The sequence below is a fragment of the Sitodiplosis mosellana genome, unplaced genomic scaffold, assembly GCF_009176505.1.
Source record: "Sitodiplosis mosellana isolate CC-2019 unplaced genomic scaffold, AAFC_SMos_1.0 Smas_scaffold_6197, whole genome shotgun sequence".
Taxonomy (NCBI): Eukaryota; Metazoa; Arthropoda; class Insecta; order Diptera; family Cecidomyiidae; genus Sitodiplosis; species Sitodiplosis mosellana.
In genome coordinates this window covers 1,030,683-1,043,136 of record NW_022601438.1, presented here as the reverse complement: position 1 = coordinate 1,043,136, position 12,454 = coordinate 1,030,683, and positions in this window count along the sequence as shown.

Below are 12,454 nucleotides of genomic sequence, written 5' to 3'. Positions count from 1 at the left end.
TCGTCACCAATAGATAGCACAAACCTACCACATTTTATTTCTGTGTGTGTGAAAAATGTGTGAGAATGTTAAAAAGAAACAGAGCAGTCTCAGCAGCAATTTCACCAATGATAAAATTTGCCTATGTTTTATATGGAGCACATGTTTATGCTATATTTAAGCGACATCTTGACGCTGAACGCTGAACTATGAAACTTCTATATAAATATAATGCCAAACTATCAATGACAGCAACCTATGACAGCAACAATAGAACGTATTTGTATTGCAAAATACTTCCACCTTGCAGATGGCGCCAAACCAAACGTCATTCTAGTCATTTTTCTCATTGATTTCACACAATTTTCGCATGGGTGAACCATATTACAGTGAAGCAACGACAATCTCACGGTACAAATCACTCAAACAGACAGCATTTATTCACTTCCAAATTCCGTGTGTGTGTGTGTGTGTGTGTGTGTGTTTGCATGTAATAGGAAAAAGAGGCCCGCTCAACAGGTTTTCAAAGAACCGTTTCACGAAAAACTCTGTACCACTCGCTTATACACAGAAACGCTCAACATGAAATGAACCGTTGCGACAAACAAATTCCCTCAGAATATTTTAGTTTTAAAGTGCAACAATAAAGTGTTTTTCATATGGAGTTGTTGTTGTAAACTCTATATAAAAAAAATTCATGTTGCACTTTGAAACTAAAATATTCTGTGGGAATTTGTTTGTCGCATGGCTCAAATAACATCAAACATTTGGGCTGGCTGAAGGGTGCGTGTAAACCAACAACCACATTCGAATCTTCAAGCGATTCAATTTGCGAATAACGCAAGGGGGGAATCACTCAGCTATTACTTTGCTATTGGCCACTATTGCTTGCAATTAGTTTGCTATTTGCTATTACTTTTCTCCATGCAAATCTGAAAAGTAATAGCAAACTAATAGCAAAAATAAAGTAATAGCAATGTAATTGTTGATTTTTGGACATAATAGCAAGTTAATAGCAAAGTAATAGTTACACAAAAAATAATTGCTATTACTTTTGAATTTCAACTATTACTTTGCTATTACTGCAATTACTTTCTAGTGATTTCCCCCTTGGAATAACGTCTCAGCAACTCAACAACATTTAAATTGCCCACATTGCGCTCGAGCAGCGTCGAAATACAAAAATAAACATCCTACATGTACACATATGTACTCTCATGCATTCGTTTTTAATTCAAGCCGATTAGCAACTTTTCTATAACTTATGTGACCTAAATGAGCATCTTTTCATGATGTGATCTGATCGATTTCAACCACATTTTAACCAATGCCCCAGAGAAGAGGAACATGATTGAAAAAGAGGAACATGATTCTCGATAGAGAAAAAAAATGAAATAGAAAAAAAAAGATGAATAACATTAACAAACTGTTGAACAGTCTGCGTCGGGAAAATGTCGATGTGGAGTATAGCGAATTGGATTATCTTTTTATGAAGATTCTCTTCTGAGCCGAGCTTATTTCTCTCATTTATCCGAATAATCTAAGAAGATAAAATTAACGAGTGCATCTGCCATTCTCCCATGTGAACGGTGTTCATATTTTCACTCTCTCTTTCTCTCTCTCGCTCTCTCTCTCTCTCTCTCTCTTTATTCGATTTACAAAGCAAGCAAACTCTATTTCTATTACATAAGCTAATACAACTGATCTCACAAATTAACATAATATTCCGGAATAACAAAGCAAACACTTGCGTCTAAACTGCACATGATATACACTATTATATTGTGTATTAAGCTTCTACAAACTAAATAAACCTGATGATATGATTCAGTTAACAACCAAGTGAAAATCACAAAAGAACCCACTCGTTCAATACCGTTCACTCTTCCTCTTTCATTCTCATCAATATATGAATTCTCTCGGTTTCGCGATTTCTAGTAGATAAGAGCAACTATTTATTTTATTTCGGGTTTATGCTTTTGCGTCATCTCGCTCTCATTCAAAACATATAATGTCACCCAAAATTGGATTCCATTCTATTGAAACTTGAATATGTGGACAGTTATACTAACTTTAGAGGATTCTGCTTGGGTTTTATGGAGTATAGTTTTCCGTGGATCTGATCTGCACTCACACACAACAATGTCAATTAGATTGCTTGAAATGTTGACGATTGGACAAATCGAACGCTATTTTTTTTGTAATACACTTAATTTCTTTTTGAAAATTACACTAAAATTATATTTTCGATTCGGCAAAGTTCAATCGTTTGTTGTTGTTTTATACAAGAGGATTTTTCTCTTTCTCTCTCTCTCTCTATTTTTTACAGAGTACCATATTCAATTTTCAGCAGAAGATTTTAAATGAAATGCTGATAATTCAGATCGGATGACAATAACTTTTTTTCAAAAGAAAATCCACAAACACTTGATGCTTATTCGTAACACGCCAGCTCGAAAATGAACCAAAAAATTGAATATGTGTGAATTTAATTTCCTTTTGAATTTCCGAAAAAACGGCAAATTCATTGGTCGTTGTTATTGATCACATTCAACGCAAAAGCAATTCATTCTCATCCGCGCGCCAAACCGGATGGCTTTTGATTTTTGTTTTTTGTTTTTTTCTTATTCAAAGGTTAAGATGACTCAATCCACTGATGATCGGCTAGTCACTTTACTTTATTCATCACCTATCCTAATGATGCGGGTCGGCATAGGATATTGGTTTGGTGTTTACGGTTTTCTTTTTTTATTTTCGGTTTGGTTTTTTTTCTTTGCATTCAATCATTCAATTCCAAGTACATGCTGTGTTCGTTTTATATCGGCGGAAATGGATTTTGTGCGAGCGTCAATGTTTCCGAGAATAAATGTGCAAGTGGTTTTCTAGTTAATAACCAATACCACAATTCAATTTTTGGCACATACACAACACTTTACCGTCGTTCGATTAAATGGAAATGACGATCGATTCATTTGAAATGTAAAGAATGGCCGCAAATAAATTCCAATCACTCACGCAATCCGTTTTATTTGTTTTTTTTTTCTGTTAGTAGATTCAATTCCAGTTGTGGCTATACCGAAAAATCGTAAGCGTTTGTAGCACTGAACAGAAAAATTCTTCAACTTCCCTCTACGAATACTATTTGATTTGAAATTGGTATATTGGTGGTGACGCCAATAAAAATCATCAAGCGAAAACTACGCGTGTCATGTTCACAACAGATTTGAATCGCAACTGCCAGTTCAATCCTGAAACAATCAACAGCGAAACAACAATTTTTCGGAAAAAAATACAGCAACAATTGCTCTCTTCGTGTACGAGAGACATACACACAGTAGCAGCATAGCATTCAATCGTTCGGCATACTCATTCAGAGAGGGAGAAAGAGAGTCGTGTATAGGTAACGTGGGTCGCACATGACCCGATCCCAAACAACAACTATCGAACGAAGCTGTTTCAAGCCAAAAACACAAATAACCGCTTCACTTTCTCCCTCTCTGTCTGACTGTATGTGTGTGTTGTGTGTGTATGAGTCTCTCTCGCTTTGGAAACGCATGCAATACGGTTTCTGGGTACATTCTACGAACTTTGTTTCCATAAGCTCTCTCTGACACAAGCACAAACTTCGTGGAGAAGCATACGAACATGAACAGCACACATACACACACATACCGCATTGCTACTGTGTGTATGCCATGGTGCGACCAACGACGAAATTTATGTGGAAAATATTGGAAGAAAAGTTCACCGTACATTTTCCCCACCTTTTTGTACAGAAGAATGAATGGCTCGACGCTACCGAGAGTATTTGGCATGTGCTTTTTTTGCAAACACACCGTTCTTTCACACAAACACTCACGCACACTCGCAATAGTCATGCGTTCGATTGGTCTCCAATGTTCTGTTTGTTTGCACGAAGTTAGCCTTTTCTCAACGCAGAGACAGTAACCCATCAATACTCAATGCAAAGCATAAATTATAATTTTGATGCACTCACAGGTGTTTTCGATACAATAATCAATGCGGTAATGGATAGTCATAATGTTCTGGTTTTTATGGAAATAGATTCTATTGCAATTTATTGCGTTTCTCTTTCTTTCTTTCCTTTAATCTGGCAATGGAATATATTGTCTAGCGATGCAAACTCAAAGTCAACCCAAATCATTTATATGTGTGATATTCAGTCTTGTGTTTTTCACAAGATGAGAAAAGATCGATCCGCTTAGACGCACGTTAACATTCAGTATAGATGGAAATCCATCAACAGTTTTACCACTTTTCGTTTCTAATCACAAGATTAGATCGGTGTTTCTCTTCACACATTTCCGCATACATTTGCGTATTTTTGCATCCATTGATTTATTTTATGGTTGAAGTTGGGCAAGACAACCATGCAACAAGACGACGAACGATGCTATAGTCATACAGAAGAAAGAGAAAATAAAACAACGTTGTGTATGCCCATGACCATGCATGAGAACATCTAAAGAGTGAATTATATCTAATTTGGTTTTACTGATGCTCGGGACCCCTATGCATTTTCAGAAGAGCTTTTAGTATAATTGCCAATTAAGGTAATACAAAAAGAAAAAAAGAGAGAGAGAGAGAGAGAGAGAGAGAGAGAGAGAGTCATCACTAAGAATAACTCTATAAAAGCATGTGTGTGTGTGTGTATGTGTATGCTGTCAGTCGACGATATGAGTGCGCAAAAAGGAATAAAACTATATTGTTGAATTGATTTCTACTGTTTTTCTGCTTCTTTGCTTTCAAACATTTCTGTGAACCCATAAACAACTAAAAATTTGCTGCGGTTTGAAAACTTTTCTTCATCTTCTTGATATGGTTAGACTTTCAATAGATAGACGTGCCGTTCTATATAAAGCCCTTTTCTTTTATCCATCCATCGATTTTTTGCTGATGGTATCGAGATTTACTCAATGATAATAATTTTATGCCACAATATTTGGAAGGAACGGAATTTTTATTCGCATGTTGCGAATTAGAGATTGTATTATGAGCTGAAGACTATTTTTACACTGTGTTCGGTAGAACCGAGTGTTTTTTCCGTACTGAAATTGCTTTCAGTCGTTTAATCATCGGGAGCTTTCGTTCTCCATCGGATTCGTTTGTGATATGAACCACGAAAACTGTTTGCATTGCATAGCTTGAAAACACCTTACAAAAATCTTTTCTCAAAAAAAAATTACATATGAAAATATGTTCTATTGACGAGAATTGGTTTACCATGGCGGTTGGTTGTGTTGGTTGTTCGGTGAAAAAATTCTGCATCGAATTGAATATGTGTAAATCGCTATCTCAGTTTGATGTTAAAGTGATGACGTGGCATTTTATTTGGAAGGAACTTTGAACAGTGTTGCTTATATTATTGAAAATGTTCATTTGGCGATGAACACCTTCGTTACACCCCCCCGCCCTCCTACTCAGTTCACATTGTTTTATACATATAACGAAGCGAACGTAAGCGTGCGTCGCAAAACAACAGCAATTCAAGTATCGTATACAGCGAGAACGCAAGCAGAAAATTATTGCGCGATATTTGTTCGATAACTACCTCATGCGATACTGCTTTTATGCGTTTTGATAATAAACACATTGGCTGAAACGCACAAATTTTGTTTGTTGTATACTCTCACAGAATTCTTGTGACATTTGAACGCATTTTAGTGGGAAACTAATGCGTTTTTTACATATGTTAAGGCATATGCGTTTTCAGTTGTGTAGCAAACGTTTCATAAAAATTGAGCGTAACGCAGCATTTTGCAAAATTTGCTAAACAACTGAACACGCATGTAGTAACGTATTAGTTCCCACTAAAATGTGTTCAAATGTCACAAGAATTCTGTGAGAATAGAAATGTGAATTTCCAAAGATTGACCAACTGAAGATGATAAGCATTATCATTGGTGTAAATTCAACATATGACGTCATCCGCTTTGTAATGAACGATATTTGAACTCTGAAAGTCATATATCTATTTCAATCATGCGAGAATCAACATCACATCTCATAAAACGAATATTGAATGCTTCCAAAATATTTTTCAATCTAATCTGAGAAAAAGACCAGCGTCAAATGTATGTGCGAAGTGGACATTGGTTGGAACATTTCAAATATTTTCATCGAATATGAGAGCATTCTTTCCCATCATCACTCTCTGAGTTTCATCACATGGAATGATACGTGTGACGGCATATTTTCACACGGAAATTTGTTTCCAGTGCGCCGAGCACTAGCTACATGTAATAACGTGTGGTTTCTAATATTCGGATACGTTCGCTCTATGTATGTAGCAGTGACAATCGATGTTCCTCAAAATACGTTGTCCAGGTTTTGTTATATTTGTGAAAGAAAAAAATGGAACGAAACGTCTGTTGGCATCAATCCGTATTTTGTCGTTTACTCAAAAGCGGTATTTTGTTGCAACTGCGAATTTATGATGAACATGAATGAATCGATGGAAAAATATTGAATAAAAAGCAAACTGTGATAGATGTATCGGCTTTAATTATGAATGTTAGGCACTTGAGCAGTCAATTATTGTCTTTTCATTTTATATTTTCTTTTTGTTAAAATATAACAATGGCATCGTCCTACGAACATTAATCGAACAATTGACGTCAGGATAAAAATAACTGTCGGTCTATCCAAGTATTCATTTTACCTTCTACAAATGCAGACATGGTAAAGGAAGTCATCCCAACATACACACACATAATATAAATGCATCGATACAAAAATGGACAACAATTTTAATGTTAATAATCAAGAATTACTGCAAATGAATGTGACAGGAGACTATCTGGAAAAGAAAAGCAGTGAAAGCTGTACAAACATCACGGGTAGGAAAAATTAAAAAAGCGCGTGTGTCCTGATTCTGAGTTCAGAAAAAAATGCTGATAGTCATAATGATAAAAATCAATATTTGTTCTATTTTCATGTTGGAATTGTAAATGTGGTTTGGACTTTTCCATTTATACACGCTACTTCTCGAGATATATGGCCGAAAATGTTTAGAGAACCGAACCAATTCGAATAATCCATTGTTGAACCAATGACAGCTAAATAATATCGTTACCGAATTTGCATTAAATCGACCGTACCACGCTTCAATGATATGCTCAACGAATGGTTTGTTTGGTGGGAACAGTTGGGAACCAATTTCAATTAACTTGATTCAGTTTCGCCTGAACACGGCATAATGAGTCTGTGAAAAAAAGGAATCAGAATTTGTCTTTAACCCTCGGCCATGTCATACTTTAATACTAATTTGTGTTTGTTATTGATTGCTGATGCACTTCTCGGCGCGGCTTCATCATTTTTTTCGATGAACGATCCTTAACAAGCCGCAAAATTTATTATAGAAGTAAATCATTTTAGGGCTTTTTTGTAAATTTTAGCTAACATACCAACAGGAATAGGTCACGATGGCGCGAATTACCCCACGGCGCGAATTACCCCACCTGACCCTACGCTTTACAAAAATATTTGACGCTCAATTTTGTTCAGTTTTTGATGATTAATCGGGTGGTAGTTTCAGTTTTCATTTCTGATGGGCCGGCTCAATAAATTTAGTTGGTTGAAAAAAAAAGTAATAAGTAATAAGATGTGAAAGTAATAAAATGAAATCCCGTCTTATTACTTTCACTTCAACCAGGTACATTTTAAAAACGGCACATCAAAAATGAAAACTGAAACTACCATTTGATTCTTCGTTAAAAATCTAAACAAAATTGAGTTTCAGAGATTTTTGTAAAACTTATCCCTGTTGGTAATTTAGTTAAAATTTACAACAACAAAAAAACCAAAAATGATTTACTTTTATAAAATTAATTAATAATGCTCATTATATTTATATTCAATAATATCATCGCGTTTGATACACAGTCGATCTATTTGCAATGCAGACATAATTCTTTTCTGCAATAATAAATGGGGCCCGATTGTGCGTCTTCATTTTATTGAGCTTCTAACTCAATTCATTCTGTATATTTTTTTAACGAGAAAAACTCGTTAATTTTTACGCCTGCGAGAAAAAAAATACACAATTTTAATAGAGATGAATCTTTTCCCTCTCATTGTTTGCGTCAGTGTACCCGAGTAATTTTTCCACAATCAACAATGGGAAACGAGAGCTCATCTTGAGGTTGAAATGCGAGAACCGCCCAGTGTTCGCAAAATGTAGAATTAGTGTGCAGTGAAACAATGGCAACAATGCCATCGTATATATGACAAACATCGAAGGAAAATGCAAGTCGATAGTTCATGTCAACATTCACTGGATTCCATCGTCGAATAATGCACGACGAAAATAGGAAGAAGAGTAAAAGAAGTAGTGGAGAAAAACGAATACGATGAAGAAAAAAACGGCATCGCTACTCGCAATGCACTTACAACGAGTATGGGTTTGCCTGTATCGCTCTCATGATTTCCTTGTGAAATTCCTGTAATAACAAATGTGCATGAGCACAGGACGCAGTAAACAGCAACACCGTTTAGTACTTTTTCCATATATGCTAATAGGACGCTATGCATTCTCTGCACTCAGAATTCGATCAAGAGGAAAAGAGTGGAAAAGAAGAGATGAAGAGAGAAAGAAAGAGAGAGAGAGAGAGAGAGAGAGAGTGAGAGAGTGAGTGAGTGGAAAGAAACCAAATTAATAACGAAAAATACTGTCTCGTTGATGCAGTTCCATTTAATGAGAATAATTTTCAAAGAAAATCGATCAGAAATATATGGAATATATGACATGTGCAGCAGGTACATGCCTGGAAAAAATGCATTACTATTGTGTTGTTTGCATAATTTATTTTCCACTTATTTTGCATTTATTTGTTGTTGATTTGTTGTGAGTATTTTTTCCTTTTCCGTCGTTCTGCTTTACGCTTCACTTTTCCAACTCCAAATTAATTTTCATCACTCTTGAATGCGCACACATGGAGTCTAATGTCGGTCAAAATTATGTTGCTTTTAACGGTCTATATACATGCTTCGAGCCAAATGAAGTGTGTCAATGTTAGAAATTGACATCAGTATCGGTGACATCGATTGAAGACATGCATTCGGCATGCGGTCACGATAACGGTTTGGCGAACAGTTCAATTAGTTGTCTTTCTTCATATTTTTATCCGCACGAATGCTATGTTGTTAACTAGCCGCTCACCTCGACTATTCAATCAATAATAACCAGCTAATCGACGCATGGCTCAATTCTCATGGTGCGAGAGTAGTGTATGTTTCACTGAATTTATTATGACAGAGAAGAGTGAGTTTCTTTCGACTTAAAAATGGTTAAAGACGAGTAATGTTCATTTGTGGGTCATCGCTGTTTTCGCGGAACTGATAAGTGATAACAACATGGTCTCTTCAGCAAAGTTGTACTACTCGAGGTCCTTTAAAGCTTAACTGAACACATTTATCTCTTGTCAGTTTCGCCATCGAAATCCAAAAATAAGCCATAAAAATCCAAGGCATGTAGATCATACTCTACTTTAACGCCAACAAAACCATCATAAAACATGCTCGCCGTTTCAAAAATCTAAATCGAAGAAAAAACATACTTTAATCTTAATCTCACCCATAGAAATATGTTTTAGTAAGAATCGAGACTGTTCCGACGTTCATTTATGCGATTTTTTCAAAACTTGTTGAAATTAAATCAAAAATCCTCAACAGAAATGTTGCCGTGTTCTTTGGTTACTTTCCAAGCTTTAAATGTGTTGTTTCTACTGAGAAATATACCAATTTCGTGCGAAAATCGATTCCAAATCAAGTGGCATGAGTATATTTTTGTGCGATTACTATTGATGCACCTAATACAATACCAACCACCTTCAATCGGAGTGAATAGGATAGAAATGACAAAAGAGAGTCATTCAACAGCGAACAATGGTGAGCAAACACAGTGAAATTAATGAACTCAAACCGGCCATAATACTGAAGCAAATCGTGTATAAAGTTGTCGTTGGTATTGTTCCAACGTAATTTCCTGTAGAGCAGGCGCCGCGTATTATTTCGCGCATTCGGGTCCACAAAGTGTGATTTTGTTTTAAAAACCGCGTTCCATCATATTTGTTCATGTAAATGTCAAAAAAAAGCATTTCAAAATTGAAACATATACACGCACACAATCATTAGCAGCTGTCATAGTGTCAACACACAACCACAACATCCGCCTTCCAATGGGAAATACTTTCAAAATGGCATGGTTGAGCACAAAGCTAATGAAAGACACAGAACATAACGGTCGCTTTGCATATTCAATAACATTGCAAAAGGTTGTTGCATTACCTCCGGTTCGCGAATTGCTTTCTTGGAATTGCTTTCTAGTGGCTTTGTTGGGTAAAAACATTTGACGCCTTTCGCACGACATTCTACCGTTGCTTTTATAGAAGGAAAAAGTTTTTTTTTTCTTTGTTCACTGATAATTCAAGAGCTCACCACGCCATTGACATGAAGAGCGAATGACACAAAAAATGACTTTAAGCACACTGCTGGCCGGCTATTAAAAGAAGCTGCTTACGTTGGATAAACTGAACCAAGTGAAAATTATACATATAGGCACATTTCTGCTTAGCAACACAAAAATGGTAGAGAAATAAAAGCGAACTTAATTAGTATAAAAGAAGAAGCGATAGGAGAGAAGAAAAAAAAACTTAATATAAAAATTTGCCGACTGCAGCAGAAAAATCAGCAATTAATATGCCATCGAACTGGGGTCTAGGTGAAGATGATTCCAATTGCATGTGCAATTCATATTTTATAATTAACAAGTCAAATCAAAACTAATTCTATCAAAGTGTGTTTTTTTAATCTTGAAAATCTTATTCGCGTATTGATAAACATTTTTTATGGACGTTCGTTTGTAGATTTTCTTCGTTATATTCCGTATATGAACTGCCGAGAATATTTTCGATGCATTGAATGTGAATCTTGAAAAAGTTTTACGTAAAAGTGACATTTTGAAATAATTTTTTTGCGGTTTCCAAGCCGTGATTGACTAAAAGTGATTGATTCCATACAAAATAGTTGATTTTAATCAACTTAGGCAGTTTTAATTGTATACCATTACATACATCATACAACTTAGTGACTGCGATTTTAGTTCCATTTGTCCCGGTTTTTCGTACAACTTTTTCCAAGTTCCCAATCAAAACAACACATCGAAACACGTCCAACAAATATTCTCACAGTTCATATAAACTCAAAAGCACGTAAAAATTGTTTGGCCACGTGGAGATTTCTAAATTTGAGGGGATTTTGCTATTTTTACAATTTTCGATTGAAGAAAATAAAATGAAACTGTAAAAAAATGTATATAGGTCCCTGCTAAATTGTCCTCTGCATATACCAAATTTCAAACATTATGGCAATAAAAGATAATAAGAATACACTTCGAAAAGAGTATAAAACAATTACCGCTGAATGGTGAATTATGCGAATAAATTTTTTTTTTTTTTTTCAAAATAGAAGAAGACACTAACATTTTATATTCTCTTTCATTTTCGCAGAACGGCAAATTTCAGCTGCTTTAAGCAGTTATTTCAAAAGCTCAAAGTTTTCTCTCTGCATCTATTATCTCTTCTGCTTTAGCATATATAGCGAGCGTTTGCATTTTATTTTACGAATGAAAAAAAGTGAAACAAATGTCTTTGGCTTAAGAAGTCGTTGCGTGTCGCTGCATATCTTGCGAGCAAAGCGAATTTAAATGATTACGAATTGTAAATTAGTTTTATCCCTAACGCTTTTCTCGAAAAAGAACATCACCGTAGGTATATTATAGCAAATGTCTCCACGGCAAAAGACAGCGCTGTTTTCAGTTTTCTCTTTGGCAATTCGTTCGATGTTGCCCTGTCCGCTTTTTTTTGCTTTGCCCTCATTTTTTCAGCTTCGGTGAAATTTTCTGCAGAAAAAAATGCGAAATGTCTTATTTTTTATTCTTCCTACTTCATCTTGTATGCTCTATGTCGACATATTCTATACGACGCGATGCTAATAAAAAGGTAAACAGCCAAACACTTAAGGTCCTTGTTTAGAACAGCATATACACAAACACACACGTGCAGCACCCAGCAGCAAAAGGGAATTCAGTGTAGATTTTCAATTGAAAAAAAGATTGTGTGAGTATCCACGCGTTATTGTTATTATATGGAAATTGTTTCCGTTAGTGATGATGCTTCGATGATAATGTTGTAGATAGAAACACATAAACAAAACGACTATTCATACGCTAGATAATCATTTACTTTCATTTTTACAGTATACCGAAATATTGTGCATATATGAAGCCAAAGCCAAATTCAAGCAAATGTAACAATCAATTCTACAGAACGTTTCCGTTGCATACACGTAAAATTGAAATACGGCTGATTCTTCGCTCTTCAGACACATACAAAAAATGTCGCACACATTTTTTGGTGACAGAAGAAAATGAACACCTATAATGGAATGGCTTTGG